Source organism: Pezoporus flaviventris, unplaced genomic scaffold, assembly GCF_033815535.1.
Source record: "Pezoporus flaviventris isolate CSIRO_AGI_PZ_B2104156 unplaced genomic scaffold, CSIRO_AGI_Pfla_v1 ptg000095l, whole genome shotgun sequence".
In the NCBI taxonomy this organism is placed as follows: domain Eukaryota; kingdom Metazoa; phylum Chordata; class Aves; order Psittaciformes; family Psittacidae; genus Pezoporus; species Pezoporus flaviventris.
Genome location: NW_026892643.1, coordinates 405,521 through 426,041, shown reverse-complemented (window position 1 = coordinate 426,041; position 20,521 = coordinate 405,521). Strand labels below are relative to the sequence as shown.

The 20,521-nt window shown below is 40.8% G+C and overlaps 1 long non-coding RNA gene across 1 annotated transcript in view; it reads right to left on the bottom strand.

Annotated features, from left to right (window-relative positions):
* The window catches only part of LOC133281102 (uncharacterized), a 29,527-nt gene that overhangs the window by 2,789 nt on the left and 6,217 nt on the right, over positions 1-20,521 (bottom strand). Inside the window, exon 3 of the long non-coding RNA XR_009747379.1 lies at positions 675-4,049. This is a non-coding gene — a long non-coding RNA (uncharacterized LOC133281102). The remainder of the gene's footprint in view (positions 1-674; positions 4,050-20,521) is intronic.

The window sequence follows — 20,521 nt, the reverse complement described above, 5'->3', positions numbered from 1 at the left end:
ATTGCAGGATTAATATAAGCAACTAAATCTTTTTCTGCACTGAGGCATGGCATAAATATAGCTTGTGTTGTTTTATTGTTGTTTTTTTTTTTGTCTTAAAAGCAGAAAGGGTGTTACCTCTCATGCCCTGGCTAAACTTCAACTAGGGTAACTGTAGTTCCCTTTAAATAAATTCCTATGCAAATTTGGGAGGATGCAGAATAATTCACTTCCTGCCTTTTCCACTGACTCATAAGACAATTATGACACTTCTTTCAGTTTATCAGTCAATTAATCAGGCTTCTGGGAAAATATTCCTTCTCATGGTTAAATTCTTATAACTAACACTGAATATTAGTAACATCTTTTAGGAAATTAGTCATGTAATGTGAGCAGAATGCCACATCACTTTCTTCTATTTTCAGTGGAATACAAGGAATGTGTGATTTTTAAACATGATAGTAAATTGATGCAGAGTGGCTGCTCTGATTGTGGTTTCAGTTATTTAGGTTTGTCTAAGCTCAATTTAGCCAGTTTGTGTTAAACTGAGGTAATGAAGGCTACATTTAACAAAAGAAAAATGGATGCATAAGATTTTGTACCAATTTACTCAGATTATTAAATGATTATGAGTTTAACTTCTACAATTTAAAATGTTTGTTTATTTCCACAGTTTTCGATGAACTGCTGTGTACTCTTAAGAGATGCCCCATGTCATGACCACCAGCAGCTGCTTAAGTGCACACCATGGGACACATCTTTCTTTTATTATCAGCATTAAGGGTTGTTGTAGCCTTTAGAAGAGGATTTTTCTGCTCAGTAGTGATAGAGATTTCCAGCTAAGCCAGACCATATGCTGATTCCTGGATTTCTTATCTGTAATCAGTCTTTCTTGATGTTGTCAAAGATGTTCCCATTAAAAACACAGAATTATTCTGGTACCTCAATTCTTCAGTGTTCAGGTACAACATTTATTATTATCCCTTACTACACAAGCCAGTAATACATTTCTTGCAGTGGTTGTATTTGTGACTCTCCAGCCACTTGAAACTAAGAGCAGCAAGGAGAGAATGGCTCATAACCTAGCACATGAAAAGTACTGACAAGGTCTCCTGCAGACACTGTAATGCAAAGTAGTCTTTATGACTACAAATCCCTCATTATTGACTTGCCTGCTCATTCCCTTAACTTGGCATAGCTCACATTTTTCATCTGAGTAGGTAACTTCTTCATACACAAAGAATTTGGATAAGTGTTCCTTGTTTTAGATTTAGAATCAGTTCCAAGACATGAGCTGGGAAATAAGTAATAGGATACAAGCTGTATTCAGCAAAGCAATCAAGTGGTGATTGTTTACACTGTATGTGAGTTCAAAAGCTCATAGTTCTAACCTCCATGGCAGAGTAACTGATGCAGCAGAGATCTTTGCTGGTACTAGGAAACAGTTGTTGCTATGTGCTGTTGACAAGAAAAGGAAAACAGAATAGGGGTTTTTTTTATAGTGCATGCTTGTCCGGTATCCATTGCAGTCACGTATTTAGGAGCTTGTTTCTCCAGAATAAATATATATTCAAAAATACTCAACTTTGGTTACTATGCTTTCTTCCTTACCAGTTCATCTGTCACTCAAAATAATCATAGCAGTTATACTACTACAAATAAATGTCATATACTGTCATGAAATAATCTGTATAATATAATAAGTACAGATGCTCACATCTTTATGCAATATGCAGCTAATAAAAATAACTGCATAATTGCTAATTTCTATTGACTGAGGGTTTGGCAGATTTTGAAACTGCCTTCTCTCCTGTGATTAACTGATTTAAAGTAAATTGGTGGTAGCAGTTTTTAAGCTTTTTGAAATAGCTGCAGGGCAATCTTTAAACAAAATGAAACAAAAGTCCAGGCAAACCCCAAAAGAATGCTTGGCCAAACCCAGAAGAAATTATTTAAAGGGTTTGAAAGTTTCCTGTCCCTTTATAATTTTTGCATATTTGTAGCCTCTGATGGTATACCACAACAATAAGCCTTATTCGTATGGGTAACCACAATGCAACTACTAGAAATAATCACATGAGGAACAGCTGCAAGAGTGAATTTGTGAATGTGCTGTAAATAAGAAAATTGTAAAACGGAATGCTGAAATGATTGTGACTGTTACAGAATGAAAGGGCAAAAGTCAGACATCTTTCCAAGTAATAAATACTTCGTAATTGATCCTGGACTATACAACAGACTTTGACGTTTATTTTAAAACTTTCAGATATGACCAGTGTGCCCTCAGATAAAACTCAGATATCTTAAAAGGGCAGCTGGAATTTTCTTCGCTGTTAAGCACAACAGTGTTGGAGGAAGATCCCTCTGTGTGAATCCATACAGACCAGCTTAAGATGCCTACTGTCTCCTGTTCTCCTATGAAACATGATGGATGGGAAGCTCATGAGCATTTGACAGCCTTCCTCTGTAAGGACAAAGGGGGAAAAGGTCATATTAAGCATGATTTCCTAGGTTTTCCTTATGTACTGTTTTGTACGTATTTATGTTGTGTAAAAAAAAAAATACACAAATGGAAAATAAATTTACATTCAGAACTGGTCTTGCTTGCTACAGAGGTTTTCTATCGCTTAGATGTTATTCTTCTGTCTTCCAAAAACTACCAGACAGTGCTTACATTTAATTTTAACTGCATGTGTGAACAAAATAAGTTGTCAACAAAACGATCAGGTTTTTGTCTATTTGCAAGCTGCAGCTATGCTGTTCTGTGTGGTATTAGCTGTAGCAACTCTAACATCTGAGAGCCTTCCAGGAGCTTGTTAAGTGATGTGACTTTTCATGGAATTTCCATGTGGCTTTTTTTCCTTATGGAAAAAGTGTGTCTCCTGTAATGTTTTGAATGTTTTTTTTAATCGTACATATTCCATCCATTCATCCATTCACATATCTTCTTTTTTCTGTTAGACAAGAAAAATTCACAGAAAGAAGCCTTCAAAGCCTGTGGTGTTGAGTGAGGAAGTACTTGCAGGAGATCCCTGGAAGGGTGTCTACTTTCTTGGAAGTCTTTTCTCTGTAGAAGTATCTAACGTGTCAGAAGATGGAGTGGCCAAACACATACTTATTTTGAAGCTATGTTGTCCTTAGGTCCTCTCCTAAACACTCCACAGCTGTCCTCTAAACTGATAAATCCTTCAGAAGCCAACAATGTTTATACTCCAAATATAAAAAGCAGCTGTAAGGAGACACAGGGCCACAAATTTGCTGGCCCATTCCAGTGGCTGCAGCAGTGACAAATGGTCTGTAAACCTCACATTTCCTATACAACCAACCATATAAACATACATGTTATTTTTATATTTTATACATATAAAAATAAGTAAGTAAACATAAAGCCTTATGTGTCATTTCTTCTGACGTAACTTTTGTTTTCATTTCTCAGCATGGTTGCTCAATCCTAAAATAACAGTGAGTAAAATCCAACTACATGTAATTGCTACTGCTTTCAATAAGCTTTGCATTTGTTTTGCAAAGACATCTATAATATGTTGGGCAGTGAAAAGCGGATCTTTGTCCTTATCTTCTTTTAGATCTGTGTTCAAATAACAGACAGCTAGGATCAAACTGTCTTCTGTCCCTGGGGCTCACTCAGCTAGCATTCCAGCCCTGTACTTTCTCACTTTTTCAGGGTCATCTCCTTGCATGGTAATCTAAAGAAATGGGGTCATCTGAGTTTTCAGAGCACAGATCTGTTCAGGATACCATCTGTCTTGCAGTATCATCCCCAGATGCACTGCTTGCTGAGCCTTATTAAATCACGTTTCCATTTCTTTCTTCAGGTTTTCTATTACGCTTTAGTTATCTCCATACATAGTTACTTGTTGTCTTAATTATTGTTTTAGGGAAAATCCCTGTGTCCAACTGAATACACACATTACCTTCTTTCCTTCTCTTCCTGTAGTTTGTGAAGTCTGCTTCAGTTTTGCTCCTTGGAGCAAATGCTGTTTTTATTGTTCTTATCACAGACTTCCCGGCTTACATTCTTCTTTGTATTACTGACCATGTAACTAGGAAGCCTGGAAAAGAACACAAAAAAAAATGTCTTTAACCTGTTTTAAGAATTGGACACATCCGTGATAAATTTAAAGGAGAGAGTCCTATAACTGGGAAGGGTTGTTAGAAAATGCTGCTCTAAGTAGATAATCCAGTATAAGGTAAAAAAAAACAGACCTAAGAACAAAGAATTAGAGGTTAGGATCAGAAAGGAAAAAAAAGCCACAAAATTACCAAAATAATGTAATAGAAAAATAAAAGAAACAAAGTATTTAAGCTGGCCTGTTAGGGCCAAACAGAAGAGGAATGGTGGAAAGGAAATTCTGACTTCCAGTTAACAATTCTGCTGCTGCAGTTTTAACTTCTTGTAATTGTAACCCAAGAGTTTCCTGGAAGCTGCTAGCACGGAAATGCATTCAGCCTACAGAAAGGCAGGTTTTGCAATCCAAACATTTTACTTGCTCTTAAAATGAACCTGAAATCTGAATTTAGTCCATTTTTTTAAAGTGTATCACACGGGATGTTATAAAGCTGCAGTGAACCAAGGTAAATAGGTATAGTGCCTATAACTATGAGCTTAAAAAAGTAAATTCATCAAAAGAAAATAATATAATTTTGTTTTAATCAGGCCTGTGAAAAACTACTGCCCTGTGTCCTTTCTCCTTCAAAAATTAACTGTTCCCTTTCCCACAAGTCTATACTGGTTTAGACTGAAAAGGGTGAATAACTGATTTAAGGAGCAGAATAAGCGGGTGTCCTAGAAAACTGAGCCTGTGCCTTTCCACTCAAAAGAGTGTTTTGTTCTGGCAGCCAAAGAAGCTAAGGAAACCTAGTGGTTAGCTCCCTGAAAACAGGCTTGAGCACTGCTCCAGGGCTGCCCTATAGCAACACCATTCCCACCAGTTATCCTTTGCCATCCGCTCCCATTGCAGCGTGTCATTTCCAGCCAGAATTTCCAGCCCCTGTCACCTTTCCTCAAGCACAGAGATCATTTTGGCTACAGCAGTAGCATGGAGATGTACATTAGAGGGGGTGTCAGGTTGTTAGGGTTTCCACTAAGTCATAAAGAGGTACTGCTGCAAATTTCCGGTAACTTTAGGGGTCCCTCCAAAGGCATTGAGTGCAACTCCAACATGGTGAAGGACTAAATCATGGAATCGCAGAATACCAGGTTGGAAGGGATCTCAAGGGTCATCTGGTCCAACTTTTCTTGGCAGAAGCACAGTCTAAACTAGATGGCCCAGTGCTGTCCAGCTGAATCTTGAAAGTGTCCAATGCTGGGGAATCCACAGCTTCCCTAGGGAAATTATTCCAATGGCTGATTATTCTCATTGTGAATATTTTCCTCTTGGAAAATGGCTTAAATGGCTCATTTCTGTTTTCAAACAGCTCATTTCTGTTTTCAAATGGCTCATTTCTGTTTTCAAAACAGCACCAAAATTGAAGTTTGGGTGCATCTCACCACCTAAATAGTTGCCTAAAGCCCACTAAAAGGAAGGCAACGCATATCTCCAGAGGGCAGTTAATTTGATCTATTTCAGCCAGTTAACTTAGAGTGAGAGGAATTGCTCTCTGGAGGTGCCTCTTTCTGACCAGCAGCACTAAAGTATAATGCAACTGGTAGGTTATGGGTATCCACCTTTTAGATACCTTACTTTCCTCCCCAGCTGTCTTGTATGAGGTTCTCTCTCAAGCTGCAGCCAAGATTTTCATCTGAACATTTCTCAAGTAGTAATTTCCTTTGGCACTTCCAAATGCATTTGACTGTACTCTTAATTCAGAGATGTAGAATGGAATAAACCTTCTACCTTAGAAATACACATGTACAAAACATCATTGCCATGAAGTCTTTGGAGGTCCTTAGATCAGATGTATGGATTTTATATACTTTTCAAAAGGAGAGGGGAAAAAAAGGAAGGAAAATTATCTATGGTAGTATTTGTACTGATAGAATTCTGTGGATTCTTAACAGATTTTATACAGTTCGGTAACACTAGGTGCAGGGTATTAGAATTCTAGCAGAATCAATTTCACTTAATGATACTCTATCTGCAAATATAAAATTAGTTAGCCATTCAGGCACTCTCTTAGCTATAGATTATGTGCTGTGGGTACCAGTCACCTATAAATATACAAAGGTAGCAAAATGTATGTTTTATTTAATTGTTCTACATATCAAAAGCCCTACGATTTGTAAAAAAAACCTGGTTTCCATAGACAGATTGCTTTGCGTACAAAGGATGCTGACACAAAATGTCAGAGAACATCTGCTTTGATAAGAACAACTACTACTCATACTGGAAAACTGTTTAAGTGTAAGCTGCTTTAGAAGTCCAATTAAGTATATGCTTAACTCTGTGAAGATAGTTTCTTTCAGGGTGACTGAGTCTTTGCTTACACCTTTACATCTAGTTTTGATGATGATTTTCTAACCTTGCCCTTCTCAGTAATGTTCTTCCATTTGTAAGTCACCCATAATATACTTTTCACATTGATTCAGCTGCTCTTAGGGTTGCCATAACTGTGGCAGTTCAATTACTTTATTTCTGCCTACCATTTCCTTTTCTCATTAAAGCTGAACATGCAGCTTTGAGGAATTTTTGCAGCACACTCTATGTAAGATGCTACTCAGAGGTATGAATGAAATAGCTGACAATGGTGGTAGTCCCTCTGAAAGCTTTGCATTGATGCTTGAAAGGCTGCAGTGGTTTCCTATTTGTCACTATTTGTATATCAGCATGTTGCAATTGGATCTTTAAAGTGCTCTGTGGTCTGAATCCTATCTATTTTCAATGCCACTTCCCTCCCAGTGACAGCTGAGATAATTGCATCTGCTTTGGCTTGCAGCTCAGATACTTGTAGGTGACTAAAATAGTAAAAAGGGAAAAGAAAAAGCCCACCTTCAGGCTGGTGTCAGGTCCTTGACTCTGTCAGCAGCTGAGTCCAAGGGCATGTCACAGAAATGAAAATAACTCTGTTTCAGAATGTTTGCTGTCGTACTTGGGATAGCATGAGTTTAAACAGCACTTCATGGGACAAATGATTTTGTTTCAGGCAACGTGAGGACAGAACCAGGCTGACCACATCTGTATCCAGATTTGGTCAGGAAAAAGTTATTTTACTTTTCTTGCAACAACTGTGGGTTTCTCAAAAACTCTCCACACATATTCCATTCTTGGGGTGCATGTGAACTCACTGACAGTGTTAGCTGGGGCTTCCGCTCCCACCCTGAACAATACCAGTACATGGAACAGACTGAATCATCATTTGGCATCCCCTACAGTAAAGGATCCCATAGCTGCAAGAATCTGTGGCACTGGCAAAGAAAAGGGGATTGTCATCTTCGTGTGGGTGTCATTTCTCAAAATGTTACTGCTACTTTTTTCTCCATTAAGAGGAAACGTTAACAGAAATGTTCTGTTCCTGGTGGTTATCTAATGTTTGTCTAATGTTTTGTCCTTGAATAACATAGCCAAGTAAAGATTGTGAGATGTTCCCGAAGCAGCACTGGCTTCTGACACGAGAGTCTTTGCTAAGGACTAATGTCTGGTATGTAGGTGTCAAAAGTCCTCCCACCTGCTTTACAAATTCAGGCTTTTGGCAAAACCTGGAAGGGCACATGGAGTTCTGCCTGTGCTCCTAGAGGCTCTGCCATAAAATGCCTCAGCTTGGCATCAGGTTATCAGTGGATAACCTCTTAAAGCTTCCCCTTCTCTCCTTCTGGGAATAGTACCAAATGATAATATTTCTGACTATTTAATATAATGTATTTAATATAATAAAATATATTATAATAGCCTTGAATTGCTTTTCTTCTGTCTCAACTGAAAACCCTTATAGAATATACTTGTAGTCTATTTTTCTGGGGTGAGGCAAAGTGTAAGAAAATAAGTCAAGATGTGGAAGGGAGTGGAACTTCAATACAGCTGAAAATGGGGATATGCTGGATTGAGCGAAATATTGCAAAAACTGCATGCTCAAATGCTGTCATAAGACCCTGGATCTTCTCTTTCCTCCAAGACAACAGTTACCAGAAAGGCAGCCTTTGTTGAAATTCATTGCACTAACATACTTTAGGCCCCCCCAGAAAGTCCAGAACTAGTGAAAGGTGACATGATGTGGGCGGAGTGGCATCTGTTAAGTTTTCACAGCCCCTCACAGTATTATACTTCCCGAGGGACAAGCCTTGACTTTCACTAGAAAGTGAAAATTCCAGAACTAGATGAAAACCTCTTATTTTTCACCACCAAGAACATGGTGTGAGCTGAGCTTTGCACTCATGTCTCTCATAAAGATTTTGAAGCCTAGAGGCATTGTAATGAAGGCCTTGTATCTCATGTGGATTGTCTACACAGCATGCATGAAGACCAGGTCTGGACAGCTGAGTGCAGTAGAATGGAGAACCAGTGTAGCCACAGTGCAGCACCTGCACAGCTTGGATGTGCAATGCAAATACCATAGTGGAGGTATGGCCTGTGTACAGTTTATCCATTTACATGCAGAAGCTGCTTGCTGACAGTCCCCACGAGTGGCCAGCTACTATGAAAGTAGTAGCTACTACTACATGGGATCTTGTAAAGTCCGCAGCAATCCCAGCCCTGGCCAGTCAGTCACATGCTGAGGGCCTGGATTCTGTTTCTGTAGCCTCACACACCTTGACAAAGGCACCTTTCTCATGGCAGGTTTCTATGCATTCTGCTCTTGCCAGAGGTAATACTGTATTTGTACTGGTTTTGGATTCAGTCCCTGGATACCAGCCCTCTTGCCCACCCCCAGCTTTGCAGATGCTTGCAAAGCCACCTGCAGGAGGTTGTGTTAAATACTTCTCTCCAGGAATCCATGGCCAGAGTCTTACTAAGGTGACTGAACATTTCCCTTCAACTAGCTCAGCTCCCAGTTCACCTAGAGACAGAACAAACAGCAAAGAACAAAAGACACACTGTTAAGCCTCTGGCCAAAAACCTTTCAGTGTTTGCAGTCTTTGTTTCACAGTGAGGGACTTCAGATTCCCTGCAACCATCCCATAGTCCTGCCCAGTCTCTGCCAGATCACTCTCCTGAAGACAGTGCACCCGTTACTAATGCTCAGCTAAACTTGGCAGAATTTCGCTTTGCCAGCCTTTTACTGCTGGAGATTTTCCCAAGTGCCAGTGGCCTTTGGCATCAGGCTGGCTTGCACACCTGAGGCAAATATCCCATTTGTTCTCTGAACAATGCTTCCTTCTTTCCCTCCTTGCTTCGCTCACTCATTCGTTCCCCTGGTGTGCTGTGCAGCCCATGCTTGTACAAAGCATTCTTCTGAGCTGGCGGGGCTGCTGTCATCCTTCAGAGCCTGCTGTGAGCAACCTGCTACTGCTGGCATGCTACTGCAGAGTGATGTAATCCTGTGCAGATTTTACACCATCCCAATGCCAGACATTGTATTGGCTCATGTTGTTTATTACAATGTGTACAGCTCCTTAATATTGTTTTATTTTTCCAGAGGATTTAAAATTTGAGCCGTGCTTGTCTTTCTGCTTCTGGGCTTTTCTGTTGGAGAGCTCTGAAACCTCTGTGTTGGCACTTCTGCAAGGCTATTGTCCTTCCTCTTGTACTTTCCAGCTGGGCTAGGTAACTTCCTCTGTTTCACAGAGTCTAGTTGTTTTGTTAACATTTAAGCCAAGTCTTCCAGCTTTCCAGTCGTTATGTTCTTGATCCAAAGAGTCTTGCCTCATCCAAGTCAACTATTCAGAACAGTCAGTCTGAGATCAGTCAACCACCTCCAGTGTTTTACCCACTTTGCCTACCTTCTGATGAGAACAGCTTTCTTTATGATTCAATTCATTTTTGCATTTTCACATTCTGTACTGCTCTTTCATGATTCATCTGCCTGGTTTCATGGAACAGCATCAAAGGCATTAAGCGCTTCAGCTCCTTGGCAGAAACAAAGATAGGACCTGGCTGGTTTTCATTTTGCTGCAGTTGTAGTATTGTTATAGTCATTATCTTCCAAGAACCCAGGCAAAATAAATTTTGGAACAAAACAACGAAAAATACTTTTCATTAGCTTGACATTTTACTGGCACCTCTCTGACTTCTCCTTCCAGATGAAGGTCAAAACCATCCCTGCTTATCCTCTGCATTTCCTGACATCTTCAGCACTAGTGGACCAAGGTGCAGCTCAACTGTCCTCCTCAGACATATTCTTAGTTTCTCTTCTTCACAATAGTGTTTTTTTTCCAGCTCAATGATGACTCAGAACAGAAAAGTATGAAAGAGGTCAGCTGATTTGTTTCTGAGATGTAGCTATCCACCCCAACAGGAAATTCAAGGCTTCTTTGTGAATGGATGTTACAGAGGTATAGAGGCAAGAGAAGCCACAATGCCATGGTCTAGCATGTATGGGAGGTGACTTGGCCTAAATTGATTACATTAATTGAGTGGAGGTAAGAATCTTTCTTGAATTAAATACACTGAAAAGAGAAAGGATTTACAGACTATGCTAGGAGGATCCTGAAATGGGTTTGCTCCTCTTTCCGTGCCCTAAAAGCCTGTGCCTTGATGGCAACAACCTGGAAGGAAGCTGTGCAGGAATCCTCTCACCAGACCCATGCTAAACTCGAACAGGTTAGAAAGGTGATTTGTGCAGTCTCAAGGTGGGTAAATAAGTTCAAATGTACAGCTTATATCTTACTGAGACCATATAAACAAGCCTGAATTACAATTTGGCAGTCGCTGTGTCACATGGGAAAACATGGATGTTCCAGCTGTGTTTGTAAGGAGACTCACACAAAGGGGGATTTGAATATTGAGATGACTAGAATCTCCACTGTCTAAATAATCTGGATCTGGATCAGCAACACTCGCTGGAGCAGACTGTGCACATTGCAGGATTTTACATCTGCCCTCTGACTGCAAGGTTACAGTGTTGACTCAACCCCCAGTTTACTTCCTCTCGGATTTCCCCATCTTCAGATTTTGTTTCCTCTGCCTATTGTAGGAGTCAGTTGTTACAAAACAGGACTTGAGATCCTTTTCTAAACATTGCGTTTGAGTACAATTCTGAATTAATGTGGAGTTACAACATCAGATTTATTGGTTATTAATTGTCAATAACTGACCCTTTTTTGTGGTTGTTGGGTTTTTTTTTAGGATTGACACTGATTTCTTATTCCTGGCTGAAGGAGAAACAAAATCTTAATTCTGTGCTATCGGCAGCCCTTTGGCAGCACTCTCTTCAGGGTCATGCACCTTACTGTGATAACTCCTTTCCAACAATCTGCTGTGTAATCTAAAGAACTCTTTAAGTACCAAAAATCAGATTTGTTTCAAGAAGCAACTACTGAGAAGTGGTAAGTCTCTATTTCCTCACTTCTGAACAGGATATGGAGGACGGTGCAAGAAAATTTTAATATGGGACAATATCTGCTCTGTGTGATATTCACAGGTACCAAAATCACACTTGAAGTGTTTCTGATGCTTTGCCTATTCTATTAATAAATCCGTACGTCACTCTTTCATTGAGTGACTGCCACTTGGGGAAGGAGAGGCAGGACAACTCTCCTACAGCAGCAGGAGTCATGGGTGGAATGAGGACTGCAACACAGGATTTCCTGCCTCCCAAATCTCTTCTGGTTCTTCCAGATCAGGCTGCCTCCCAAGCAGGTAATTACACATGTATCAGTCACACCTCTTATAATTTTCTTATCTTTATTTACAAGCTGTGATTCTCCTACTTAACTCAGTTGTACTTAACTGCATTAATTAGCTGTGCTCTATAAAACAGCTGAGAGAAGTTTTTCATTTGTGTGTTCATGAAGTCAGCTCCAAGAAAGGTGTTAACTACGCTTTTAACAAGGCTAGACAAAAAAAAATCAAAGCCCAATTACAATATATTTAAAGGTGCTTACCTCTTTGCCAACCAAGTAAGGCAAAGCTATTTAATCAGCCACAGCTATGAAGGCAAATTAGTTACAAAGAAAATTATAGCTGCACATATTATTTGTGTTCAAGCAAAAGAACTGCATGCTTAAACAAAATGAACTTCAACACAGTAAAAAGAAGCTCACACGTTTTACAAGATTCTTTTATATAAAGTGGTAAGAGGAAGCTGTATCTGTGCTCAGTTGTGGAGGAGGAAGAAGCCAGATCCTTAGCTGCAACAAACTGATTTGGGTTCAAGGGAATGAATGGATAGAGCTAGATTAACTTAATCCATCTAAGGATCTGCATCAATTTTTCCTGTAAATCATAACCATGAAACTTGTGAGACTTTTGACTCTGAAATCCATTTTGACAGGTGAAGAGAGTACAGCTGTGCTGAAAGCAATCTTGCTTACACATTGCAGAAACCTTTCTCCAATTTTGTTAGATCTGCTGTATAGTTTGATTTCCTTTTTCATTGATCAATTCTGCTCTCCATTCCATGCAGTATTTTATCACCTGGGGTTGCTGGGTTTGTTTAAAAATACCTCATCCTTTTGACAGTTTATTCAATCTGAATTGCTTCACTGTTTCTAAGTGTTCTTGCCTTTCTACCTCTGTTGAAGAAGGGGCAAACAAGATGCATGTCAGCTGTGCACACCAAGACAATACTAGATGATACTCCCCAGAATACCTACAGATGTGAACATAAAGTCTAAGCAAAGAGTTTTTGTACACTTTCCACTATTCTGAATGTATACAAGTGCAATCCATTTCTCAAAGTTAATCACTTTCTGACCTGCTGCCCCTGACTCCTTCTGATCTCCCTAGAGAAGCACCATATTGGCTATCTGTGTGTCCTGGGTTCAGCAGTAGCAGTCCCAGCCCTTCCGGGTAACTCTCAGTTACATCCCAGACTTTAAGATCACCAGTAGTCTTGCTCAAGAAGTTCAAGAAAACACAACAGGACCATTGCTCTATCCATTGCATAGCTAGTCTGGATCAGAGAGCAGAGCTTATTACAAAGTAAGAGCAGTAATGCTTTACAATTGGGTTTTTGGTAGAAGTGGTTGCATAGGTGAAGTAGGGCAGAGGTGGCTCTACATGATGCTGCAAATTGCATTTCCCAAAACACAGGAGTCAGCCTCCACAGACAATTAAGTGGCAAACTTGCATCATGTTTTAAAAATCTTTCTTTACAGTGTCAAGGCCTCAAAGCTTTTCCTTTGGAGAAATCAACACAGGGATTCTTAGGAAATACTTGGATTTCAGTCTCTGGGGTTAGAAGACCACTAAGTATAGTAAGTCTCATAATAGAATTGTCGGATGCTGTAATACACCTAGGTTACCTTTTCATCTTGCAGTCTCTCCAGTGCTGAGGCACACTGGCAAAGGCAGTTACTGAAACACACCACCAGCTTGCTCGTACATGTACTCCAGAGAAATAATTCCATGCTCCGGGGCTATCAGACATGATGAGTAAAATAGATATGTGTATATACATGCGTGTGTGTATATACATCATTTTACTCTCATTTCACAGGAATGTGAAAGAAGAATCAAACCTTTCCTTTTGCATAATTTTTGAGTACTTGTCTGAACAAGCAATGGTCAAACACAAAGGAAATAAGTCAAGTCAGCACATAATCTTGTCATGGGGTTTACAGACAAGGAGAAATTCCCATATAGTCATCCAAGCTGTTGACCTGGTGTGTAGAAATAGTCCCTTCTGAGCACTACATTCATTGGTCAGGGGTGTGTGGGGCTGAGCAGTACAGCACCTTAGCATCTCTCTCATATAAGGCCATGCTTCTCAAGGGGATAGTATTGGTGAATGTAATGAAGTAGGTGAGTGAGTACTCTGTAATTCTTCTTAATACCACAGCACTACTAGGAGCTGATTTGTTAACATAATGCCCAACATACTTCACTGTTAGGCTTCTATTCCCCTTCATACAGGGCATTTTTCCTGGCACCTTGGTTTTGAGGCTTAAAAAAACTGCTGTCTGTGGTTTCTGCACTGTTTCTCCTCTAAGGAAGTGTCCTTTGAAAGAGCGAGCAGAATTGATCCCCCCCCTTTTTTTTTTATCTGGGCAAATACCAAATCTTTGGTTAATGTAAGACCTCAAAATCCTTCCTAAAATGGACATCATGATCTTGATTCAGTCACTCTTGAATTCATTTTTTCTCAGTCCCTGTATAGCTCTTTCTCTGTTTATGAGTGATCTAGTGAGACTATAAATCATGTGTCTGAGACTGTTCTTCTACTGCTCCAGCATACATTCTAGTTAGGACTGACCACAAGTATCTGAGAGAAATAAATATTGCTGGTTGGTGAGCACAGGTTATGAAAAATTCCACCAAACATGTTTACATAAAGGAAAAGCCTGAAAAAACAAGTGCTAAAAAGATGCTGTGTACCAAGTGATGGAGTCTCTTTCTGGTGTTTTATGTGCACAAGTTATTTTGAGCTGGGTTACGCTACACCTCGAGATAGCTTTTCTTGCAAATAGGAAAGTCCACGCAGAGGGCAGGTAATAAGTAGTTATAAAACTCTAATTGTGTCTCACACCTATTGCACAAGACTTCCTGCATGTAGACAAGCCTTAAGGAAAGGTCACTTGACATAGGAAGAGGGCGTATGAGGTATTTGGTCCCTGGCACTTTTGTCACACAGCATAGACTCATAGAATCATTTAGTTTGGAAAAGACCTTTAAGCTCATTGAGTTCAACTGTTAACCCAGTGCTGTCAAGTCCACCACTAAAGCGTGTCCCTAAGTGCCACATCAACACAGTACCTCCAGGGATGGTGACTCCATCACTTCCCTGGGCAGCCTGTTCCAATGCTTGACAACCCTTTTGAAGAAGACATTTTTCCTCATAGCCAATCTAAACCTCCTCTGGCACAACTTAAGACTGTTTTGTCTTGTCCTATTCCTTCATACTTGGGGAAGAGACTGACCCCCACCTTGCAACAACCTCCTTTCAGGTATTCGTAGAGGGTGATAAGGTCTCCGCTGAGCCTCCTTTTCTCCAGACTAAACACCCCAGTTCCCTCAGCTGTTCCTCATCAGACTTGTGCTCCAGACCCTTCAGCAGCTTTATTGCCCTTTTCTGGACCCGCTCCAGCACCTCAATGTCTCTCTTGTAGTGAGGGGCCCAGAACTGAACACAGGATTTGAGGTGCAGCCTCACCAGTGCCAAGCACAGGTGATGATCATTTCCACAGTCCTGCTGCCACACTATTGCTGATACAGGCCAGGATTCTGTTGGCCTTCTTGGCTGCCTGGGCACAAGCTGGCTCATGTTCAGCTCCACCAATCAGCACCCCCACGTCCTTTTCCACTGGTCAGCTTTCCAGCCACTCTTCCCCAAGCCTATAGGGTTGCATGGGGTTGTTGTGGTTCAAGTGCAGGACCCAGCACTGAGCCTGGAGGCTCATACCATTGGCCTCTGCCCATTTATGCAGCCTCTCCACATCACTCTGTAGAGCTTTCCTACCCTCATCCACTAAGTAGGCCACACTGTCATAGAAGAAGACCAGGTCAGTCAAGCAGCACCTGCCTTTCATAAACCCATGCTGACTGTGACTGATCACCTGGTTGTTCTGTACATGTACTATGATGGCACTCAAGAAGATCTGCCCCATAACCTTCCCCAGCACTGAGGTCAGACTGACAAGCCTAGAGTTGCCTGGATCCTCCTTCCAACTCTTCTTGTAAATGGGCATCAGATTTGCCAACTTACTTCAGTACCCTTGGGTGGATCCCATAGAGTTGTGTGCATCCAAGTGGTATGAGCATATGAGGCTGCACCTCTGTTTTCATTCTTGAGTCCACATAATTTAGGCTCCTCTCTTGCCATGAAGCAGTATGGCTGATGGAAAAACTAGATACCTGTGCAAAGAAATTGTGGCAGAGCCATAGAAGGAGCCAGCTTCCTCAGGCTTGGGCAGTGGGAATATGTGAAATCACTCCATCAAATTTTGAGCACTCTCATGATAAGAAAGAGGCAAAATAATCCCTTGCTGGGTCAGGAGACAGTTTGGTTATGAAAGCAGTATGTATGTCAGCAAATATTCCTAGGCACATAAGTGATTTGTCAGACAGACTACCCCTTTTTTATCATACTGTGAATAAAAGACCAGACGCTCATTTGTACACTGTGATTTAAGAGGGTACAGTTATTGGTTCATAAAGCTTTGTAGGAGACAGGAACATCTGTGGTTTAATTATGGCCTCAAATAGACAGGCTTAAATCTAGAGTTCCTTTCAAACATACTTCTTTTTTCTGGCTTGACTAAATTGTTATTTGTAAATGTATTCAAATCTCCTTCATTCCTCGGACGCGTGGGAAAGCCAGACAGGGTGCTGACAGAGGGCTCATAATTGCTGCGGTCTAGCCAAGACAGCATTAGCGCCTGGGTTTTGACAGCATTGTCTGTTGGTTCTCATGAATTCAGCTTTCGTGCGGGATGTGACAGCCCAGGAAAAGAGAGAATCCTGCAGCTCCACCTTTCCCTCTGCCCACTGTGAAAGTTACCTGATTTTTTTCCACACGCTAATTAAATCCTTGAAGGTCTTCTTTCAGCAGTGAGTAATCTACTACCCATTTGGAACTTGGTTCTGTTCTTAAAGGTCTGAAACATTCTTATCGTTAATCCAGGCCAATACTTTGTTAATTATGGCTATGTCTGAGAAGATCATCTTGGTTGCTACTATATCAGCAAGACAAACTGAAGAAATATGTGATGAAAGACACACACCTTTTACAATTTTCCATCTCGATAAAGTGTTTCTCAGGCCTCACCCTAAATTCTTACCATAGGTGGTTACGCAATGTCAGTGAATAAAATGATCCATTTACTGGTTTTCTTCCTTGAGCTTCTTTCAGGGAAGGGAGAAGCCAGGTTGTGTACTCCCTGGATTTAGAAGGTGTTAGCTTCTCACTTGCAAACAACTTTGAGACTTCCTGAAAAGTGCTTGTAGTAATCGCCAAAACACTAGTGAGTCATCAAATTTTAGTTCGAAGTCTATATGATCAAGTTTAAATTCTACTGGGATTTGTTCCAACACAGCACAATTAGATCCCTTCCCATTTTCAGTTGGTAGCAGGCAAGGGCTCGTCCTTGTACGCTGAAGCTGCTAATGGGGCTCTTTTGCATGTGTCATTACTTCTGACTGCTATGAAATAGCCACCTGATGATCAGTTCAGGTTTCCATTGAGCACTTTCCATGACAAAAGCACCAATATTAGACAAAATTACCTTTTCATCTGTGGTGTTTTTTTTCCTCTGGAGAGTACCCCAACCTCTTTAGCTGCCTCCCAGCACCTCCTTAGTTTAGCTCACAGATTACGAATTGTGTGCATCGTGGTTCCTTATGTGCAATATTTTTTGCTCAAGTACTATTTATTGACAAGCACCTCCCAAGAAGTTATTTACCTGCACACCATTTGGAGTGTTTTGCTGTGTGTTGCCCCCTGCCGACTGTCCCCCAGATGGTTCTATAACATTTGGATTTTATAGAGTTAGGACACTTTTTGCACTTCTTGTGTGGAACACGTGAACTAGCACATCCAGATACAGGAAATGCTAGTCCTGAAACAGTGCAGCTCAGAAAATCCTTTCATTGCATGAACTTATAGAAAAAGAAACTCCATGGATACAACATACAAGGCAAACAGAATTCTTCAGGGTAGTTCAGCAACTCTTCTTTTACTCTTTTTCTTTATCTCATTATCTCTCATTTTTTCTTTCTTTTATGTCCTCATTCTACCATGCACAGATCACCTGGGCTCCATGCCATTGGTGTTACCTTTCTTGTCAATCCCCTTGCCACATCTCCTCAGAGCTTTTTATGGATTCCTCCTCTGTCAGTGTCAGGTTTAAGACCTGCCAAGTTGCATAACCCCAAGCGTGCCTCTGTTTTTCCAGAGTCTCTTGCTCCACCCCGTGCTAATTCCACACATTCCACCCAGCCTTCCCCTCTGACCACTCCCTTCCTCTCTCTTTTTCTCCTTGCCTTAATATCTTCTTTCATGCCTTCACCACCCACTCAGAGCAGCAGCGGCCTCCCACCCAACATCAGCTATGTGTCCTCCCGCTCCCCTCTCAAAACAAAGCAGGAGGGCTGCAGAGCCCATCTGCTCCCTGAATCATCCTGGCTGTGACGGACACTTTCCATCTGGCCTAGCTCACTGCTGTACTGACTGTGGTTTGGAAGTTTAAAGTGCACCCATCTGAGCCAAACCCTGCTGAAAAAAACAGCAGGACTCACGCTGTTGAATTCAGGGCGCTTTGAATCAGGCCATAAATCATCTGAGGCCAACACGCTCTATTTCAGTGGGAGTGTTTTTCTTTCCTGTTCTACAGTGTAATGTACTGACACATCTTAAGTGTTGCATCAAATGCAGGTACCTAAGCCACAGATTGGTGCTTTTCCTGGACATACTGTCTATTTCTTTACACAGCAACCTGCAGATAAAAATAGTTTCTGGGGTTTGTATGACATTGAAGGCTAATTTTTGCCCCCAAATGTATGTGTTGCCAGGAAGATCACTGACGCTGCATTCAGCTTGCAAGCTGTTTCTCCTGTATATGCAAACATGCAAAGCTCTCACTCATATCGACTGGATAATATGTCCAAATGATTTGTTAACGAGACCCCAACCATGCTGTTGTAGAAGCACTAACCACACTGAAATCTGTAATCAAACCCTTAGAAAAATTGCTGAAAATACTTTCTTCTCAATACACATTCATATATAAAATTAATCAACAGTAGTGACATAAAATCATAGAACAGCTTCTGTCGGAAGGGACCTTAAGGCTCATCTAGTTCCAACCCCTCACCACGGGCAGGGGCACCTTCCACTAGATCAGGTTGCTCTGTCCAAATGTCCAGTATTCATGAATTAAACCGATATTTGTACTAATACTTTTTTGACACATGTGTAACATGATGTGTTGTAAATATATACTTACAACTATATGTACACAGAAATCACACATGTATTTAAGGAACAAATGTTGCAGCAAATGCATATCTTGCGTGTATGAAGGAGTTTATTGACTTCACTTATTTTCCTCCTGCTTAAAAAAGCTTCCTAACTTAGGGACAAGCTAATAAACTTGAGTTTTAGTATGAGCTGATTTAGTATTCCATCATTATTTCTTGACTTAAGTGCAAAATATGGCCTTAATGCAACCTTTAGCACAACGCCCAGATCACTATATGAGCAGGTAAGAGGTCACTGGACTCCAGATGCCTGGTGCAGCTGGTTGCCCGTGCCCCGGAAAAGTCTGTGGCAAGAGCTCCAGCATGTGAGTGTGACAATAGAAAAGATTATTGTAGTGGTTTACACACCCCTTCAAATAAGGCCTTCCAGTTCCTCCTCTCCCAATGGATTCCCACTTACTGTCTCACTTCCCCTGGGTGCAGTCGTATTTGTTGGAGAGAAACCACCAAGGCACCTGAGATCATGAGGGCATGGAGCCCAGGCTGACCTGTCCAGGCTGAAGGCAGCATGGAAAGCTCCCCAGAAGCTTCTTTATTCAGGCATTTTGGGGTTTGTTTCAATAATTACAGTGGAACAAAACATTGGCTCTTGTTTCTCTGGTGTAATACCCCAGGCAAGTCTCCCCAAGAGCTCAGTGTAAAACCAGCCTTGCTGTTATTCTGGCTAACCAGAAAATGGCACCATCCCACCTCCTGGGTGAGGCAAGGAAGCCAAAATAGCAGCCGAGGGCAGGTCCAGAACATCATCTTCATGCCAAGGAAGATTTCTTTGCCACAGATTTCAGGTGGCAATTTCTGTTGCAACTAGCTCCACGAACACAGATTTTCGTAGTGCTCCCAACCAAAATATATAAAGTACTGAAAGTATTTAAAAACAATAGTAAACTATATTAAACTGTGCTCAGCAAGAAAAACAAGAAATACTTCCTTCATGCAGAGAAGGGAACTAAAGGAACAGTAAGAATGCTGGCTTTTGCATTTAATTAGCTTCATATTTCTGTTTTAGACTAGGTCTAATCCTCAGGTTTAGAAATGTTTCCAGCAGGTGCTTGTAGACAGAAAATGGCCCACACTGGAAAAATGCAGCACAGGATCAAGAATAACTGCAATAAGCTGTACTTTTTGTGTTTCTGATAACTCCGCTGTATTTAAATGTGATTTATTAATACACTGATTTATTTTTCTTTTTTTACAATAGTTCCTCTTTCTGATAATGAAAAGCAGTTTTCTGATGGCAATTTAAAGGTCACAACTGGGCAAAATGTTACACTTTTGTATGATACATATTTTTGGCACCTAACTTTGCCGTTACTAACATTTATGGAGGAAAACCAGCAACCCTGGGAATGCTTATTTCCTGGAGGCATACATACTTCTATTGCAAATATCACTCAAGTATGTTTCTGGGGTGAACATACTTTAACTTTTTGCAGGTTCCTCTGCAGGGTCATGTATTTCACCAAAATTATATGAACACAAACATCCTCTGGTATGGGTAATTAGAGTGAGGGGAAAAAAAAGATGAGACTATTCCTTCATGCTCAAATTTAAATCAAATACAAAGAAGATAATGA